Source organism: Amblyomma americanum, chromosome 2 (assembly GCF_052857255.1).
Source record: "Amblyomma americanum isolate KBUSLIRL-KWMA chromosome 2, ASM5285725v1, whole genome shotgun sequence".
Taxonomy (NCBI): Eukaryota; Metazoa; Arthropoda; class Arachnida; order Ixodida; family Ixodidae; genus Amblyomma; species Amblyomma americanum.
In genome coordinates, this window is record NC_135498.1 from 214,152,895 (window position 1) to 214,172,447 (window position 19,553).

Sequence of the window (19,553 nt, forward strand, 5' to 3'; positions counted from 1 at the left end):
TATTAAAACTGGCATTAACCGGGAGCATCATCTGCGTCATCCCGACTATGTCTCACCGCGTCTTGATCATGCTTTCAAAATGAAAGAGATCAGGTGTAAAACAAACTTCTTCAAGATGTCCTTCCCCCAAACAATTCGCGAATGGAATAAACTCCCAAATGATATTGCAACCATTACCTCCCCTGATGTATTTTTTTCCTCTTTGCGAAATATGCATTGTAATTAAGCCGTTGTTTTTTCTTCTTGTCTTTTTTGTTTTTGTTAAAGTGTTGCCTGTATGCTTGTTTGATTCAGTTGCTTGCCTATTTGCTTTTTATCTGCATTTCCTGCTTTTTCGATTGTGTTTGAGTTGTCTTGCCCCCCCCCTTCCCCTGTAATGCCTCACGGCGCTGTGGGTATAGTGATAAATAAAATTACAAAAATAAAAGAGGCGGTGTGCATGTGGTGTTTTCCGCATCAGAGAAGCTATCAAAACTGTGCAAGAAGGTGATTTCCACCGTTACTGTGAGCAATTCCTGCACTGTTAGGCACAGGAAACCACTTGTAGAGTGCGCGAAAGACGTAGTCTACTCTATACCTTTGCCCTGTTACCGAGCCTACATTGGCCAAACGGGCAGATGCCTTAGTGAGAGGCTTATGAAACATAGCAACAGCGTCACTGGGGCATCCCGTTACCTCGGCATACACTGCCGTGATTGCCAACAGTTTAAGGAACGTGGTCTCTTTTTGGGGAAGAGCCACAATCCTTCATAAATATGTCAGCAAAACAGCCAGGTAGATAGCTGAGGCTGGTGAGATCGCGGAAAAAGGAGATTACTGTGTCAGCACCCTATCGGTGTTAAGTGATAAGGAGCGTCGGGCCTTAGGAATTTCTAACCAGAGTGTGGAGTTCGCTGACCTTTCCGCGAACTCGTTGGTCTTGTGTTCGCAAGGAAGGCCGCTACAGTGGGGTCGGAAGTCCCCAACAAAGAGGCCCGTCCCATCCCTGCCTCCCCTTCGTGCGGCGGACGTCCTCGTTTACGCCGCGCCGTCACGGCGATGACCCGCCGGGAAAAACGCTAACCATGTACAGCTGTCGACATGTGGTCGTTAAGGGGTTGACGAGGTTTCGGGGGCGCACGACATACGGCTGAGTATTAGCCGAGTGACCGGAAATCCGCTACTCCCGTAACGACTGTATTCGTCTCGCGCGGTATATTCTGTAAACACTTTAGGGATCGTTTTGTCGCGTGTGCGAAAGAGATAGTAAAGTGGTAACGGCTGGGCCGTGGGTGCCGTGACAGAGGGTGGTCGCGTTTGTGCTGTGTCTATTTGATTGCAACCTCTCCTTTCTCAAATGTTTAATCAGCACTTTTTCCCCAATCTCTGATCAGTGGGCGGACCTTATTTTCCTTTCCCTAACCACTGATTGGCGAGATGGGTCGTTTGTTTTTTTATTGGTTGCTGTCCCCGCTAAGGGCGGAGACAGAGGGTTTAAAACCAAGCGCTCTGGGTTGAGCGGGGGCTGAATTCGTCTGATCCACGATTTAGTCATGTAAATAGTCTTCTCCCTGCTTTGTTTCTTCTCGTTTTTTTTACCTATGTTTTAAATAAATAGTTAACATTCTCCTTTCCTTGAGTAATGTGAATGTTTGCGAGTAGAACCACCGGGTCATCAAGAAACCCCGATTTCATCATCAAGTAGTTTCCTCTCATCGCCACCGGAAGGGGAAACTCAACTGGCGCAGTCGACACAGGATCGCTACTTCTTTCTATTCAAGGCATTGGACGGAAGGTGAGAAGAACAAGTCGGTGGACAAGCTGTTTGTCCTAAAGGAGAAAACGTGAAGCTGCGTCGAAAGACGACGTCGAGAGCTTCAGGTCACGGGTCGAGTTCGAGAGGACGTCGGAGGCTCAAGTCAGCGAGGAGCTGAAGGAGCCGGGCATCGACAAGCCATCGAGGGTTCGAGTCAGCGAACTGCTGAAAAAGAACCAGGCGTCCACCTCGAAAGGATTCGAGTCAGCTAGCTGCTGAAAAGTAACCAGGCGCCCAAGTGAAGCGAGGTCCGAAGCGCTGATCTGCTGAGGAACCAGGATCAACTCGTGGGCGTCTACCTTGCCGGGAGCCCGCTGTCATCACGCTGAGATCGACAGTGCTGCGGTCGTCGGAGCATCGAAAGAGGTAGGACACCTTCCTGCTTTCTCCGAATTTGCCATGTCTGTGTAATAGTCGTACGCTATACGGTAGCATTGAAATGACTGATGCAGGGATGGATGCCGCGAGGGGGAATGGTCTATAGCCTATCGAGCAACTCGTGTCAACAGAGCAGGCAATAGGAAACATGACGGAAGCTTTGTGGAAAGAAAAGGAGCGCAGGGCTCAAATATTTCAAATGGAAAAGTTGGAGCTCCAAATTGAGCTTAAAGAAATAAAATTAATGCAAATGCAGCTTCCGCCACTAGCGGATGCACAAATCAAGAGCGGTTGGGCGATTATGCAAATGAATTGAAAACGGTACTCGCTCCTATGCCAGAAAAGTACCCATTGGCGCCCGCGGGCCATACGGGCGGAGGTCAGAAGAGCGCCGCACCAGAGGCGACATCGACGCGGTTAGCGATACTGCAACTGCGGTTGGAGATCGCAGAAGTAGAGAGGGAATCGCTGGAACTGAGGCGCGAAACGTTTCGTCTTCGTTCGGAGCGTATAGCACGAGAACAGGCCAGAGTGACAGAACAAGTACAGGTGCTGGAAACACAAAGAGCGAGGCCGGAATTAAGAGATGTTAATTCTGAGTCTGACGTCGCTGTCCCTGGCAGATTAGTTCCCCAGAACTGCGAAAGTGCACGACAAATTTTAAAGGTAACAGCAGGTTCTGATGAAAATGTCGCCGAGGTGTCCTGTGGGCCATCACTGTCAGCTGAGAACGCGCCGCTCGTGTCGGTCGAGCTGTCGATACAAAGAACGCAGGTAGCGCTAACTCGGACAGCGGTATTGGTAGACGCGTTGAGCGCGCCGGGCGACAGCAAAGAGCTGCGTGAGGATTCAGCGATGGTTTCCACCAATGATTCTGGAACAAAGGAAGCGCACGCGGAAAACCATCGGACACCTAGAAAATGTCGTCGCCGCCGAGTGTACCCTAAACGCAACAAAGCCGAGTCCTCTCAGACTACGCCTGCGGGTGACTCAGATGGTAGCAACAGGAAGGGCAAGGTGAAGGCGTGCTTCACGGCCGCAAGAGGCGTTCACGTTGTGGATAGGCAGCGGCAGATGAGAAGTGGCGTAGCACGTTATTCAGAGGGAACAGCAGTTTGCACTGAAAAAAAGGGGTGAGCTAACTCACGACGTAAGAGATTTCAGAAGAGGCTGGAGCGCTGCGCCAGACGGAGAGTACCTGGCAGGCGACAGTCAGGGCTAACTGGTTGCGCACCACGAATTAGAAAGCAAAAATGCTCATCGGGCGCGCCAAAATGCAGATTGCTGCCAAAGGGGAAAAACTTGACAAGCAACGGCGCTGTCATTTCAGAGTCTTTGTACGGCCGGACCGTTAGACCATCCCCACGCTGCCGGGCCTTTGTAGGTTTATTACCGAAACGCAGAAGCGCTTGCAAAGGGGGTGCGGGAGTTGTCCTTTTTTGTGAGCGGTCGGCACCAGTGAGACAGCGTCCCAGCCGTGCGCGGCTGAAGAGTTTAAAGCATGCGAGCTGTCCGAGTGCTCAATGTTTGCATGCGCAAGTAACCAGTAGATGTAATGTGGGAAGTGGAGGCTAGGGACCAGCTTGGCAGTTGGCATACGGAGAACGGACATGGCAAGTTCTGGAATGTGCAGACTGGTGTTCTACCCCTGTGTGCGGATTGAATTAACCACAATATGCTTGTGTGTGATTTTTTTTGTGTTCCGGCAAATTGTGACTGAACTTTTATGTCACACTGACAGCAAGTGTCCGCGTGACATTCTTGGTTGGGAGGTGTGGAGTTCACTGACCTTTCCGCGAACTCGTTGGTCTTGTGTTCGCAAGGAAGGCCGCTCCAGTGGGGTCGGAAGTCCCCAACAAAGGGGCCCGCCCCGTCCCTGCCTCCCCTTCGTGCGGCGGACGTCCTCGTTTACGCCGCGCCGTCACGGCGATGACCCGCCGGGAAAAACGCTAACCATGTACAGCTGTCGACATGTGGTCGTTAAGGGGTTGACGAGGTTTCGGGGGCGCACGAGATACGGCTGAGTATTAGCCGAGTGACCGGAAATCCACTACTCCCGTAACGACTGTATTCGTCTCGCGCGGTATATTCTGTAAACATTTTAGGGATCGTTTTGTCGCGTGTGCGAAAGAGATAGGAAAGTGGTAATGGCTGGGCCGTGGATGCCGTGGGAGAGGGTGGTCGCGTTTGTGCTGTTTGTCTATTTGATTGCAACCTCTCCTTTCCCAAATGTTTAATCAGCACTTTTTCCCCAATCTCTGATCAGTGGGCGGACCTTATTTTCCTTTCCCTAACCACTGATTGGCGAGATGGGTCGTTTGTTATTTTATTGGTTGCTGTCCCCGCTAAGGGCGGAGACAGAGGGTTTAAAACCAAGCGCTCTGGGTTGAGCGGGGGCTGAATTCGTCTGATCCACGATTTATTCATGTAAATAGTCTTCTCCCTGCTTTGTTTCTTCTCGTTTTTTTTACCTATGTTGTAAATAAATAGTTAACCTTCTCCTTTCCTTGAGTAATGTGAATGTTTGCGAGTAGAACCACCGGGTCATCAAGAAACCCCGATTTCATCATCAAGTAGTTTCCTCTCATCGCCACCGGAAGGGGAAACTCAACTCAGAGTATAATGTTTTTGTTCTTATTTGCGTCCTGCCTTCTAGGTTTTAGCTTTATATTTTCTTTCTTGTACCTACGACGATGTGTTCTCTCGCGGTTTGGCGCTGCTACCAGTGTTACATGACTTTCCTTTTCGTTGCTGCGCATGCCCGCTGTACTCTATATGCATTCGCTGCGCGCAGCAATAAACGTTGTTGAAGTCGGCACTTTGTGGAGTCTTCCCCCCTTGTCTGTGTTCGTCTTCGCGCTGCGTGAATGAAAGCATGAAATACAATCTCACCCAGCAAGTGATTTTATCTTATCTCAGACTGACGAGCTTGGTGCCCTTGCCTTGACGTTGTTTTTTTCCTTTTCCGTGCCTGCGCATCAGTCATTTTTTCCGTGTATTTATTTCGCTCTCGCACTAAATACACTCAGTTGTTAGTCAGCGCTCGAACCTGTCTGTCTTTCTTATCCTGTGTTTTTTTCACTCTTTTCCTAGACAATGTCTCACCAACTTGCCCAACAATACATCTTGATGTAACGCTCATCATCGACCTTGCAGGTTGGTAGCTTTGTTGTTACTACATTTCCCAACTTTTCCCGCTGCTGTTGCTGCTGCTGTTCTGATGCTACTATTTTGACGAGGAACGATGTCACAATGTGTGTCTTGTCATCAGGAAATTCCAAAAAGCCGTGTGTCATGTGTGGCATGTAAGTTTTTATATCACATTGGTGATTGTTCTGGCATAAATGCTGCCAAGCATGGCAATAATCCTGACAATTTCAAAGCCAACTGCAACTGTATGACGTGTGAAATTGCCCGTAAAAGAGGTGGCCTAGTTTCAAATACGATGGAAACTTCAAACGTAGAATTAAAGTTGAATGACATAAATGAAAAACTTTCGTTACCTCTGCTTGCCGCAGAGGTTGAGGCTCTGTCCGAACTGGTAAAGAAAGTTGATGGAATTGAGGCTTCAATTGAACTCGTCTCTGAAAAGTACGACAAAGTACCGGAAAAACTACAGCATGACAAAGACATTGCTGCCCTGAAAACAAGAATTGATGAAATCGATTCTGAGAACCCTTGTAACAGGCAAATGTGCCTTCAGAGAAATGAGCTGGAACAATACAGCCGCAGGCACAATGTAGAAATCCATAGCATGAAGCCTGAAAAGAATGTGGACCTGCGCAAAAAACTCAATGACCTTGAACTAAAAGTAGACCCTCCTGACAGCGCCTCCTCTATGTTTACAATGCCAGCTGCATCGCCCGCTTCGCAATGGGAGCCGCCGGTACGCCTCAGTTCAGTTAGTTGCCGCGCTGCAGCGTTACCCAGATGGTTGGACTGCTTGCGTCATGCTTCCCAACGGTCGCGCGGTACTGGCGTTACCTGTCCTACTCCTATACTGCAGACCTACACCACGCGGCTGTAAGGTTCCTGCTTCGTACCCCTTCTCGCGTAGCTCTCGATTCATCCGCGGCGCAGCGCTTTTTCCAACCACAATCGGCTGGAGCAGCAGCTTTGCTCGCCGTTTGCAGAGGTGGACGCAGGCGTTCGCTCCGCCTATCGCTTGAGGACGCTGTTCCTTGCCAGACGAGTAGAGCGTCGTAAGTTGTTACGTTTGTTCGTTTCGTGGCACCATGATTAACGAAAATTGTTTTGCGCGGATAAATGGTGTGGTCCGCGACGCTGGCGAGGTGTCCTCGCAGCAGCACTATAATGGGACCAGTTAATTACGGCAAGCACGGCTCATGCATTCAGTTTTGTGCGAAGTGTCTGAAATTTTAAGCCTGTTTGTAGAAACGAAGGGGACGTTCACGTGCATTTATTTACCTATATTTACAGCTCTAATAATAATGTGTCTGCTGCTATATACATTACAACAATGTGTTTATAGCCATTTACGTTTCTGGAATTTGTGTATTTGCTTGTATTGACATTTATTTACAGACATAAGAAATATGCACTGTAGCGCAACCACATTTGCTCGCTCGAGGAGGACAAAGCATCTCATGCGCGAGCGGAACATAACAAAAGTGAACGAAACAAAACACACCTAACGCCCGTCTGGACAACCAGTTCGTACGCCCTCATGTGTTGATCGCCCTCTCCTGCGGCCTGAAGCGACAACAGCATTAGAATAAACGCTGATGCTGCGCCGAAGAAACTCTGCCTTGTGGTTGGGCCTTTACGGTGACTGCAGCTGAAGACGTGCTCAAGCGGACTTTATTTCGATATTACTGATGTAGAAAGAATAGCTAATGAATTCAATAAGTTTTTCTCGCAAGTTTCGGGTAGTGCACCACAGCACCCCTTGTTTTGTTCTTACGAACAGCACAGTCGAATCTGCACACCTACCTTTGCTAAGTGAGGATGAGCTAAGTTCAATTTCTTTTGGTCTTAAATGCAAAAGGTCGGTGGGAATAGATGGCATTTCAGCTGATGATCTGTGAACCTTGTTCGACATACTTAAAGGCGTGTTACTATCGCTCTTAGCATCATCTCAAGTGGCATGATCCCAGCCAACATGAAAGCGGCTATAATTACCCCAATTCACAAAGGTGGTGCACATAATATGTATGAGAATTATAGTCTATTTCAGTTTTGCCCTGTTTTACTCAAATATTAGAACAACATCTGCTTACAGCGACAAGTTTTTTAGATAAGCACAAAATCCTGTCACCGCGTCAGTATGGTTTTGTACAAGGCAAAGGGACGGAAATGCTTTTGGAGGACTTCTCTGACATGTTAAATCGATCTTTTGAAATGGTGCACTGTATGGTATGTTTGAGTTTGTTTGAGTATGGTGCACTGTTTCTGGATGTCAGCAAGGCTTTTGATAGGGTATGTCAGTGTGTTACTGTGTAAACTGTCCAGGATAGGCTTCCGGGGAGTGTTTCTTTCGCTTTTGGAAAATTTTTTACAGCACAGAACACAATACGTTTCGATTGGGCGAGCAAAGAGCGCTTCTTTGCTTATAAAAGCTGGCGTTCCTCAAGGTTCCATAATTAGTCCCCTGTTATTTAACATCTACGTGAATGACTTTTCAAATGCTGTGCCTATAGGCCTGTATCAGTACGCTGACGATACTGTCCTCGTATCCCAGTCCCCGAACTACTCTGACTCACTTTCTTCTCTTCAAGCTGCAGCAACTATTGCTATGGACTGGTTCTCACTCAACCTAATCAAAGTTAACAGCTCTAAGACTCAACTTATATGCTTTGACAGCCCAATGAAGAAGGTAGATTAAACCACCAGCTGTTCTTGCGCGGATCTGATTGTTCCCAATGTCAGTGTGTACCCCTGAGCTATAAAACTACAGTGAAGTACCTAGGAGTATACTTCGACCGTGCTCTTTCATGCAATGATCACTTATCCCACGTCTGTAAAAAGCTTAGAACCGTCTCCTGTGTGCTTTACAACAGCAGGTACTACATGCCGCTTTCAATACGCAAAGTTAATGTAAACGCTCTTGGTTATAGCGTACTGCGGTATGGCATACCGGTTTATGGTCACTGTGCGGTTCGCTGGAAGCATAGGATCAATTCTCTCCTACGATCTTTGTTAAAAAACATTGGCTATGACTTAGGCCTTCACTCTAATTTTGATGTCTTTAAGGTATTTTCGCTATCAGATTTCGATCACCTTTTAATGGAAACGATTGTCCTGAAACATTTTTGGTGTAGTGACTATATGATTCTGTATGTTCCCACACGGTCTCTTCAACCGAAGGAACCTTTTTGTATTCCCCGACGGTCCACAAGATACGGAAAGCGAGTAATAGATTATTACGTTCTCTTTTACTTTAACGTGTTACCTCTAAGTGTTCGCCGGGCAAAAACTAAATATAAACTAAAAAAGATGCTGCGATACACTAATTAGTGGTTTTCGATGTTGTACATACGCTTTACCACCTGTCATGTAAATCGTGATTTTACTTGTAACTGCTGTATTTTTTTAACGGACTTCAGGTATTTTTATGCCATTTTGGTTTCCTGTCTATTTTTTTCCTCTGTACTAATTTGATATTCTGTAATATTTAATGTGCGTTTATGAATGTGGGTATGTTTGCGTGGTTCCGCTGCCTGTCGGGATCTGCCACTCAAGCACTATGAGGCTTTGGCAGGCCGGATTTTCTGTACTTTTTTTAGACATTTGGCGCAACACAGTATTATTATTATTATTATTATTATTATTATTATTATTATTATTATTATTATTATTATTATTATTATTATTATTATCTGTCTCCTTTCCTTGAAGCGCTTTTTTAATTTTGCATCGTTTTATCAGCGCCTGGTTGTGGTCAAGACCAGGAAGAACGCCCGAAATGCTCCGGCATCAGCGCTGCGCCGTGCATTTGCGACTGGAGTTCTTTTCGCTTCTTAAACAAATCGTAGCTGCAGTCTGCCACGCACAGAGAAAAATCTTTATCTAGTTGTCGTAACGATGACAGCTTAGCCTGCAATAAGCAGAGCTACGACTTGAAAGCTACTGCTGCTTGGCAGTTTCGAAAAATGCCTTCTCGGGACGATATATCATTCCTTCTTTATTTCATTCTCCCATTTTCCTTACTCAACATGATTGAATCGCACATCAATAGAGTAAATCGTATTACTAACTGCATTTACCCTGTGATTCCATATTTCTACCAAACAGTTTCAGTACATACCTCTCCCGGAATGTTTCAGCGTTGTAGCTAAAAGACAAACATGATTCTAACAAGCCACCACAGACTTTCGTTACAATGCCAACACCGCTGCACCGCACTCTCTGTGGCTCCTTTTAAAACCAGCGCCTGCAGCGGCTCCACGCTGAGCACCGCCACGAACGGCGCGCTCTATGACGCGTCAATACCTGACAGGGAGCCTGATTACTATGAGGGATGCAGAGCGCCGCCTCACGAAGAAAGAGAGAACATTTAAAAAACTGTCTTCGTGCACTCTCCGGCGTCAAGCGCCACTCAGATGGCACTCTCCCTCACAGACGTGGAGCACGCGCGAAGGCTAGCCGACGGAGGAGAGCAGGAAAGGAGGATAGGAAAGGGCCGTGGGTGGTCGGATCGGCCCTACTCGGCAGGCATTGTAAAAATAGAGGAGACGCACACACCGGTGGTGACTCCGTTCACCGTCTACTGCTAAAAAAAGGTAAAGAGCCAGTTGTGACTGTACGCTTTGTAGCGAGAGCTACATTACGCTAGCATTTCGAGCTTTAAGCGTGGCCGCCCTGTGGCCACCGTGGTTGGTCATGTGGTGCGGAGCAGCTGCCGACGGCGCGGCGACACCAAGTGGGGGGGGGGTGCAGAGGGGAGAGGGGGAGAGAGTGAATCCACGTTCAGGGACGAAGTTGATGAAGGAATGCCCAGCGAGACGGATTGGAAAGACTGACTTTGCAATTCGACTTAGCGAATTTCACTCGGCCAGCTGTAGCTACCAGGTTTAACCAGAGCTAAACCACAGCCATTTTTTTTTCATCGACCAGGCTGAAAGACAGCTGGATCCGATGTCGCCTTGAGGTAGTGGGGATACACGCGAATCCCTGTCCCATAGTAACGGCCGCGCGTAAATATCACGCAATGCTATGCGCGCGCCGTTCGGGAGGTTTGCGAGGGAGGGCACTCACGCCGCCCCCGCTACCTTTCGCAACCTTTCGCGCCCTGCAGCGACGCCGCCGTGGAAGCTTTCCCTCTTTGCCCTCTTAGAACGGAGAGACCTCCTCTCCACAGCCCGGGAGAAGGTGCGGTTCTCCCGGATCCTCGTGGATGCCATCCGCCTCCCTGGCTACTACGCAGGTTGCTCCAGCTGCGCATTCCAGACCTGCAGTGCAGCCCCCCTGCCTGGACACCTCCCACCCGCAGGAGACGCCCCGCGCCGCCGTCTACGTGCGTCCGCCTCGGCCGCACGGACACATCGGTGGCCTCCGTCTATGCTCCCCCCGGTGTACCCTGGGACCCTTTCTGCCTGACGGCTCTCCACTCTCGCCTAGGCAAGAATGAGTTGATCTGTGGCGATTTTAATTCTCACCACAGGGATTGGGGCAGCCAGTCGACCACCACCCACGGCAGGAAGCTCCTGGACGCGGTCTCGGCTGCCGGTCTCCATGTGCTGCGGCCTAGGGCGGCTACACTACTCCATGGTCAACGACCTGGCCCTTCTCTCGGAAGTCTGCCGTTACTCCTGGAAGTGAGCGGCAGACTTCCTTGGCTTGGACCACTTCCCCATCTTCCTGAGCCCTGCCTCCCAACAACATCCAAAGAACAGGGAGTACCATGTAATCAAGGGGCCCCAATTCAGGGAGCTCACTAAAGACATTCCTTTCGCAGGGGACTTTCTGGATTGCCTAAGGTCTTGCGCCCAGGTAGCCACGGTGACCGTCTCGTGCCCTGCACAGGCTCCTGTCACCGACCTTCGCCTCCTGGGCCTCAGCACTGCAAGGCGTCGAGCGGAACGCCAGGCGGAGAGGACGTCGTTTCCTGCGGACTGGAAGGCCTACCGCAGGATCGATGCCGCCTGTCGCCGACCGGCCAACCGACGGACAAGAGAGAGCTGGGCTGGCATCTGCTACTCTCTCCAGTCCGCTCGGCAGTCATCCAGGGCCTGGCGACTGTTCCGTTCTCTCCTGCAGGTGGTCACCAGCCGTAACCCTGTTCTGGGTGCAGCCATCTGGGTGTAGCCCGGGGCGTCTCCTACCAGGCCCTGGCCGAGCAGCTGGCAGACCACTTCTTTATGGCGAGCCTTACAAGTCCCATCCCTGCACTGGGTCCCCCTGCCCAGCCATTACCCCTGAACAGCTTTCAGGCCTGCGCCCAAAATTTTGACGTCATATCCGGCAGGCTGACACTTGCAGAAGCCGCATCGCCAGCGACATGATTTTAGTCCCTGCTGTTCTTTCACGCTCCCTGCGCCGCGCGGGCCGGTTGGTTGCAGCTGCGTGGTCACGTTTGTCGTCTCTCGTCGTTGTTTTGCGGCAATTTTGTTTCCGTGTGCGATGTGCAGTGGATACTAATATGCCGAACAAGTGTTGTGTGCCAGGGTGCACCGGCAATTACGATACGGGCATGAAGATGCAAGTGTTTTCTTTCCCAAAAGACGACGACACTTTCAAGAAGTGGTTACGCGCCATTCCAAGGAAGGACTTCGTGCCCACTTCGTACACTAAGGTAAGTAATGTTTATGGTACTGTTATGTGCTCCCGGTTGCTTTTACTTAATCAGCACGTTTATTGTGATACTTCCGAAGCCCAGATAGATTGTCGAAGCTTGGGCAAGTTGGTGTGGCATAGTTTTTTCAGCAGTGCAGGAGACAAAGGACGTCACAAGTGACAAAGGACGTGACAGCTCCCTGTCTGTGCACTTGTCACGTCCTTTGTCCCCTGCGCTGCTGAAAAAACCAGACAGATTGATTGTGGCCACATTTCTTTGATGCAAACACGCTTATAGACAAAGGGGCTAGCATTAGGCTATTTTAATAGGTGGATTCTGAGATGTTTACGAAACGTTTGTACTTTTGTGCAGGTTTGCGCCGATCATTTCGACGCTTCATGCATCGAGACGACGACATCGTACACGGATCCAAGAACACGAAATGTTCTTACAGTTCGATTGTCAGTACCGCGGTTACACCGTGGATCGGTGCCTACCGTATTTCCCAACTGCTCTTCGTACCTTTCAGCCCCGGACAACAGCAAGAGAGAAGCACCTGATGCTAAGAGGAGCCGACTAGAAGCTTCCCAACTCGCCCGTGCGGTCAAAGGATCACTGGCGTCATATGAAGCGGAGCAGGAGAGAGACCGATTTCTGTCACTCGAAGAACTAAAGGCGGGCCTGCAAGTGGCCTCAGTGTCAGTGCAGTTCACTATGATTCATCAAAAAATGTGCACGATGTTTTTAAACATTACCAACGATTGTGAACCTTGGTTGAAGGCGTCATTGAGAGTGTTCGAAAACCTCAAAGTCTCAGCCTGCTACCAAGGATCCGCGATCAAGAATCTTGGTAGCGCTGTTGTACCAGATTCGGTTTGCAAAGTAAGCTCAATAAAACATTTTGCTGGGCGAGTTGGTTCATTTTGCTCGAGGGGATGCTTGTCGCGCTACAAGCATCCCCTCGAGCAGTTGCAAAGAAAGCTCTTTGTTGGAAATTTTGAACAACCTGTGCGTGCTGTCTGACGAGTCTGGCGAGCGTTGTAGTTCTCGCCACCTGTCATTTGCAGTAAATTCCCTTCTAGACAAATTGGAAGCAAGCATTAATGAAAACAAGAAAAGGGCTGTGAAATTTTTAAAGGAAAATATAACACTACCGTCTGTAGAGCGTATACAGTACAGCACAGTGGTAATGGTGTGCATGCGTTCTCCACACAATATCGCCGCATGCCTACAAGTATTTGAGAAAAACAAGTACACTAGCCTTTCCCCATCCGAGCACTATTAGGAAAGTGTGCTCATCTGTACAAATGTGCCCAGAAATTGATTCTTGTGATGCAACTTTTCCTCAGTATGTTTCCCAGAGATTTACACTTGATAAAGTTGCCTGCCTAGTGACTGGTTAGTCGCAAGAGTAGTGTCAGTCTTTAAGTCCGGTGAAAAGTTAAATGCTGGAAACTATCGGCCTATTTCACTTATATGTACGTGTTGCAAGTTGCTTGAGCACATAATAGCTCATCATATATCCAACTATCCTGAATCGGTTAACTTTGTCGAATTTCAGCATGGGTTGCGTAAAAACGTGTCCACTTCAATGCAGCTATTATCCCTAACTCATGACTTTTCTCTAGCCATTGATGATCGCGAACAAATAGATGCAATTTTCCTGGATTTATATGAGGCATTTGATTGTGTGCCGCACAACTTGCTTATTGAGAGGCTAAAAGAAATCGGGATGCCAGACATTCTTATCAGTTGGTTGCAAGCGTACCTACAGGATCGCAGACAGTTTGTTGAATGTGGTGGAATGACGTCTGAGTGTCTGCCTGTTCTGTCCGGTGTACCGCAGGGATCTGTGCTGGGACCGCTTTTGTTCCTCATATATATTAATAATATTGCTCAAAATGTTGATGAAGGTATCACTGTAAAATTGTTTGCCGATGATTGCGTCATTTATTCCGTCATCAAGAATTCCTCCTGTCAGCAACTACTAAATACCAATTTATGTAAACTCGCGGACTGGTGTGAACAAAGAGCGATGGAAATCAATTTTTCTAAAACTGCATCAACGAAAATTACAACTAAGAATCATCCCCTACAATACGCTTACAAAATTGGAGATCAATGCATAAATGCAGTCACATCCATTAAACATATAGGCCTGACAATTACTACCAATCTTAAATGGGATATGCATCTCAATGATATATGCTCGAAATAATTCAGGAAATTATGCTACCTACACAAGAAATTAAAAGGGTCCCCATCGAGCGTAAAATTTGTAGCATATCGCACTATGATTCAACCAGTCCTAGAGTATGCTTCTGTTGTGTGGGATCCGTAGCATGCAGAAAATATCGAGCAAGTGGAGCGCATCCGACGTCATGCAGCCAGATTCACCTCATCCGATTACCGGAAACGTTCTTCCGTTACTAATATGCCGAGGCAGCATAAGTTGAAGCCGCTCCTGATGCGCAGACAGATTGCCAGGTTAAATTTTTTGCATTTACTATATCACAACAAAACAGGATTGCCACGTGATTCGTATTTACTTTGTGCGCCACAAAGATCATCAAGGCTGAACCACACAAAAGTGATACGGCCATACATTGCCAGGACTAAGCAGTTCCAAAAATCTTTTTTCCCATGCACAATCGAACAATGGAATCGCCTGTCTGCTTCGGTTGTTGAATGTACTAACATTAATACCTCTGAGCGTTCTTTGCAAGCTTACCTTTTGAAACCCTCTCCTGCCTGGGCAGCACTGCTGCCTGCATTATTTTGAAATAAATAAATAAGTAAAATAAAATCTGCAGCCAGATGAAAAGACAGTGACGTTGACGCTTGACGAAATTTATATCAAACCTTGTTTTGATTATAAGGGGGGCAGCATATGTGGTGCTGTAGTTAATTCCAGCGAGGCAGCCACATCTGTACACGTGTTTATGATACAAAGTCTGCTGAGCTCACTCAAGGAGGTAGCACACATTCTTCCGGTAAAAACCATACAGAGCGACCAACTTCATGCCATACTGAAGAAGGTGATCATACGCTTAGAAGAGATTGGGTAAAGGGTCATAGCCGTTGTTTGTGACAATAACTCTCTAAACAGAAAGGTAATGAAGATGTTTCTGCCAAAGCCAATGCTTCGTCTTGTTTATCAACATCCGGCAGATCCACATCGGCCATTATTTTATGTGGTAGATGCTGTACATCTTTTGAAGTGTATCAAACATTTGGCTGAATCATAAAAATGCGGGGACTTGCTTTTTCTACCCACGCTTTGAGCTTTCAAACAATTATGTTCGTCCTCAATGCAAAATGACTGCCTCATTCAAGAATTTGAGAGATTACATAAAGAGGAGTCATCTCTACTGATAAAGTCTGGGTATGGCTTGACATCCAAGGCACTTAATCCGAGCAACTTGGAACGGCAAAATGCGAAGCTGATACTGCAGGTTTTTAATCCGCACGTAGCCACAGCTCTGGCAGGTCGCAGTGGTGAAGCTGATTTTCAACATGCGGCAGCAACAGCAGATTTAATCAAACGAATTCTTCGCTGGTGGAGTATTGTCAACGTAAAAACGCCAAATAAAGGCTTCCATCATCGTACTGTTTACGAAGAACCAATGTCTTGCAGTACAGATGACCCAAAAGTAGCTTTTCTGAATGGTCACATTACCTAGCTTGATCTGGGAATTTTATGGGCATGACACTGGGGTCCTTACCCAGGACACATTGAGTGCCCTGAGACTATCTGCTCAATCCTTACTGGCATTGGCAAAGTACTGCATAAGTGAACTTCATTCTAAGTACGTCCTACTAGGGAAAGCTCAAACGGATCCTCTCGATAGTCGTTTTGGACAGTACCGGCACATGGCTGGTGGGCAGTACCACATATCTGTTCGACAGCTTTGTGAGACAGAGGGCAGGATTCGCCTTCAAAATGCCCTGCCAAAGATGAGCACTGATGACTTCAGAAACATCTAAGAGACAAACAGTGTCAGAGATGTAGGAACCTCCTTTAGTGTTCAAGTTGTAGACGCTGACCTTGATCCACTCAGAGAACGAATGCCAGTTATTGGTTATGTTGGGGGGTATTGTGCGCATGCTACAATGAAAGTTTTAAAGTGTGAAAGCTGTCGAGGACACTTGGTTGTTACCGGAGGTGAGACGGAAATGGAAGAAGACACCAATTCCTTAATCGCACAACTGGACCGAGGTGGACTCAAGTTTCCCTCTGCCCTTGTGATTACAATAGTCATGTACACGGAGGTTGTAGTTACAAAGCTTGTGACACAAAGTGCCTGCTGTAAGACTGGACACGGGCTTTAGAATATTCAGAGGCTGGCGTTCAACGAAGAAGAAGACGAGAAGCGCCGAACATTGCGAAGCTCGAGCGCCGAACACTCCAAAGCTCGAGCGCCGAACGCTCGGTCGCTCGTGCGTGCTCTGGACTGAACGCGGTCTCTGTTCTGTGCCTGGACGGTTCGGCTGGTTGTTCTTGACGTTGTGCTTATTCCTGTGCTGTGCTCTTATTACTGTGGTGTGCTGTGGTGTGCTGTGTGTGCTGTATTAGTAGTGTGCTGTGTTCTTATTACAAGTGGTGGAGGTGCCAACGATCCCTCGCCCTGGAGCTTCGCACCCGCGCATTGACTACCACCTCTGCAATGCCTGAAACCGTCACCCAAACCGCTTCACCGCTTCCGTCGGCTGTCTCCTGTTCCGGCGCCGCGCGGCAGCGTGACCCGACCATCTTCAGCGGCACAGATGACACGGATGTGGAGGATTGGTTGGCCTCCTATGAACGCGTAAGCGCATAAAACAAGTGGGACGATAGCGTCAAGCTCACCAACGTTATCTTTTATCTGAACGATGTAGCCAATTTCTGGTTTCGAAACCACGAGGCTGACATCTCAAGCTGGGCAGCTCTAAAAATCAGTCTGACAGAAGTCTTTGGCCGTCCCGCCGTGCGAAAGCTTCGCGCCGAGCAACGCTTGCGAAGTCGGGCCCAGCAAACCGGTGAAAACTTCACCAGTTATATAGAAGATGTCGTCGACCTCTGCAAGCGTGTCAACCCTTCTATGAGCGAGGCCGACAAGATCAGACACATTATGGAAGGCATTGAGGATGATGCCTTCCAGGTGCTCGTCGCCAAAGATCCCCAGACTGTCTCCGGTGTCATCGGCTACTGCCAAAGCTTCGATGAGCTGCGCAAACAACGCCTTTCTACCCGGCGTGCAGGCTTACAGGAGGCCGCACTTTGCAGCTTGGCTCTGCCAGGGGACGGGGCTCTGGACCAACAGTCGCTCCTCCAGAGCATCCAGCAGTTTGTACGTGAGGAAGCCGCACGCCAGCTATCTTTGTCTACCTGCCCGCCTACGCCTGCGCCGTCGCTCACTCCCAACCTACAGCGCGTTATTGAGGAGCAGGTCGCTGAAGTCCTGCCACCTCCTTCTCAGCCACCCCTGATCGCGGCTGCTCTTACGTATGCCGATGCCGTGGTGCGGTCGCCGCCCTCACCTGCTGCCCCTGTCTACAGGCCACCTACCCGGCAGTTAGAACCCCAGCGACCTGCAACCCCACCTTACCGTCCGGTTGCCCGCCCCCGATCACAGCCGCAGCCACTCAACCCCTGGCGCACATAAGACAACCGCCCTATTTGCTACGCCTGTGGCAATGCTGGTCACGTTGCTCGTTTGTGTCGCAGTCGTGACCACCGTCCTTACGATTATAGGCGTGAGCCGACGTACGACCTTCTGTCGTCGTCCTCGCCTGCGTCACACTTGCCGCCTCCGTATTCTTCTTCTCCTAGTTACCATCTCCGCTCCCACCGCTCGCCGTCTCCTGGCCGTCGTTCCCGTTCCCCAATGCTCCGTCGCCTACCCGCCGTCCACGCGGAAAACTAACCACCGCAGTTCCGGAGGCAAGAACTGCGTCACCAGCGGCTCACTCAAGACCTGTTTCTGCGCCTGCCAATATTATTACCGTTTTCGTTGAAGGAGTCGCCGTCGAAGCACTTGTTGACACTGGCGCAGCCGTTTCGGTTCTCAGTCACACCCTCTGTCGCAGACTAAAAAAAGTGACGACGCCCCTTTCTCCCATTTCTCTCCGGATGGCCAGCGCTCAGGACATTCGACCGTTAGCCGCCTGCACCGTCCGCCTGCTCATCGGGAACGTTCCCTACACAATCGAGTTCATCGTCCTCGCCGGCTCCTCTCACGACGTTATCCTTGGCTGGGACTTCCTCTCCTCACATCACGCCGTTATTGATTGCGCCCGTGCTCAGCTTGACTTGTCGCCCTACAGTGACGCCCCCTTGGACGTAACCGGTGCTGCTGCCGCTACTGTGGTCGTCTCAGAGGACACAGACGTTCCACCTTTTTCTTCAGTGCTGGTGCCTCTTTCTTGTGCTGCGCTCTCAGATGCAACAGTCACTTATACCCCCTCTTTACGATGCGCTGACCAGAAATCTGTTTTGCTGCCTCATGCTGTGCTGACAATTGTTCGTGACTCCAGCGCTATTTATGTCGCCAACCCGTTCTCCTGCCCTACCAATTTACTCCGTGGCCAATCGCTTGGTAGCGTTGCCGTTCTCGATCCCGCCTCCGCATATCCCCTCGTCGATAGCGCGGCCGGCCTTCACGTCAGCGCCATTACGCCTGTTCCCATCACAAATCAGTCGTCTGTAGATATTTTTCACCGTTCCGTCGACGCCGCCCTGACGTCTACCCAACGCGACCAGCTTGTAGCCGTTCTGCAGCGTTCTCAAGCTTCGTTTGACTACCAGCAACCTTCCTTGGGCCGCACCACCACCGTTACCCACTGTATTGACACTGGAACCCATGCCCCTTTGCGCCAACGTCCGTACCGCGTGTCAGCCGCTGAGCGCAGCATCATTGACGCCCAGGTGACCGACATGCTCCAGCGTCACGTTATACAACCGTCGCACAGCCCGTGGGCATCGCCAGTGGTTCTGGTCAAGAAAAAAGACGGTTCCATCCGTTTCTGCGTGGACTACAGTCGTCTGAATAAGATTACACGCAAGGACGTTTACCCTCTCCCCCGTATCGACGATGCCCTTGACTGCCTGCAGGGCTCTGAGTTCTTTTCTTCATTGGACTTGCGCTCCGGCTACTGGCAGGTGCCGATGGCGGAAGCCGATCGCCCAAAAACTGCATTCGTCACACCCGACGGGCTCTATGAATTTAATGTCATGCCTTTCGGCCTCTGCAATGCACCCGCCACATTCGAGCGCATGATGGACAACATACTTCGAGGGCTCAAATGGCACACATGCCTTTGTTATCTAGACGACGTTGTAATCTTTTCCCCGGACATTCCGTCTCACCTCCAGCGCCTCGAGACTGTTCTTCGCTGCCTGGCCGACGCTGGCCTCCAACTTAATTTGAAAAAGTGCCGCTTCGGGGCTCGGCAGCTCACCATTCTCAGCCGTGTCGTATCGAAGGATGGCGTTCTCCCGGACCCGGCCAAGTTGCGAGCTGTGGCCGAATTTCCAAAGCCCACTTCTGTAAAAGACGTCCGCAGCTTCGTCGGCAATTTGTCTGCAATTTTGCCACTATCGTCGACCCCCTGAACAAGCTCCTTTCCACCCACGACCTTTCGGCCTGGTCGCCAGCCTGTGAT